Raw genomic sequence first — 1,539 nt, 5'->3', positions numbered from 1 at the left:
ATCTTGCTTTTGCACTTTTGTTTAAACTGTTCCTTCCTTTTTTCTTTTTTTTTTTTTTTAATTTGGAGTTGATTCAATAATCTAGTCTTTTTTTATTTCTTGCAGATGTTAAAATGATGAAACCCTCTCTCCCTCTGGAGCAGTGCACAGCAGCCATGACATCTCCTCTGGTCCTTCATGGAAGGTATGTTGCAGCCTGCTGATGAACTGTTATGACATGTCTCTAGCAATCAGAAAGAAAAGCTGGGAAGAGCATGTGACCCAGTGGATGGGATTGGCTTTGGAGTCTGTGGAGTATAATACAGCATGTCGTCACGGACTTGTAGCTGATAACTTGCAGAAAAGTATGGAAAAAGATGAAGTTTTGAGCGTGGACCAGAAAGAAAAATGTACTTCATTTCCAGAGTGCTGTTATAGTGGAGAGATGATTGGCTTTGCTGCAAAACAGCTGGCAAATGTTTCAAAGGAGGTGGATGAAAATGATAACCATGAGGATGAGGAGCACTTTCTGGAGACCAGCACAGAAACTCTAGTCCATGTGTCAGATGATGATGATGATGACTATTCAGCATTCAACCTGGACAGCGTTAATTACATCACTGCTGTAGGAGGGGAACCAAAAGATGAAGAAAACAGTTTAAATGGAGCAGGCTCCGTAACACAGATCGTACAAATAACAGAGGGTAACAAACCAACTGAAGCATCTGAAGTAATTGGAGGTATAAGGAAGGAACCTGGCTGTGACACAGTTCCTAAAGAGGAGATGGAAGACAATGATGTTTGTGGCAGTAGTGGCCAAAGCCCGGAGCTTTGTAATTATGAAGGTTTAAATGAAGTAGTAAATGTAGAGAAAGAAATTATTATGCCTGGGAAGCAGCTGCTTCATACTGCTGTAATTGCACAACAGCGCCGGAAATCTGATCCTTTTAAAGATGGGCCTGGAAAGTCTGAGTGTAATGTGGTAGAGAGTGGGATTTCTTCTGAATCATGCACCAACAGTGATAGACAACTATGTTCAGCAGTGGAATCCAGCAACTGCCTTATGCAATCTGTTCCTTGCTCTCTCATCCCAGCAGTGGAAAATGGTCTGGATGAAAGTGGTTTCACAGAACCTCAAGTGGCCCCTGAAAACAAATGCCTTTCAAATGTCAGTTCAGCAGAAGACATTCAGTGTTTACATATAAGGAATCATTTGACCACACAAGAACATTCAGACAGTCAAGTGAAACTGCGCAAAAGAAAGGTAGGATACTCAAAAAACACAGTGGTTTTTTTCCTAATGTTTTCCGTCAATTTCTTGTGAAGGTGATTCCATGACTAACTGATTGGAGATTAAAAAGTGCTTTACAGCCTTGTTTCATTAATTTATCAGATTTTTCTTGAAATGGGTTTGAGAAAAAAGAGGACGGGGGAAAAGTGCAGCAAAACTTTAAAAGGGAAAAAAAGGAGTAGAAGTATTTTGCAGAACTTCTTTGGTTTTCAGCTCAGCCCCATGAGCATATTTCTTGCAAAAAGAAGTATTGCTGAGTTTGAAACAAT

The 1,539-nt window shown here is 40.2% G+C and overlaps 1 pseudogene; it reads left to right on the top strand.

The window, feature by feature from the left end:
- The first annotated feature begins 217 nt into the window (after positions 1–217).
- LOC104490443 lies at positions 218–1,243 on the top strand (annotated as a pseudogene).
- Positions 1,244–1,539: the final 296 nt, after the last annotated feature.

This window comes from Buceros rhinoceros, unplaced genomic scaffold, assembly GCF_000710305.1.
Source record: "Buceros rhinoceros silvestris isolate BGI_N320 unplaced genomic scaffold, ASM71030v1 scaffold1383, whole genome shotgun sequence".
Taxonomy (NCBI): domain Eukaryota; kingdom Metazoa; phylum Chordata; class Aves; order Bucerotiformes; family Bucerotidae; genus Buceros; species Buceros rhinoceros.
This window is presented reverse-complemented; position numbering and strand designations above follow the sequence as displayed.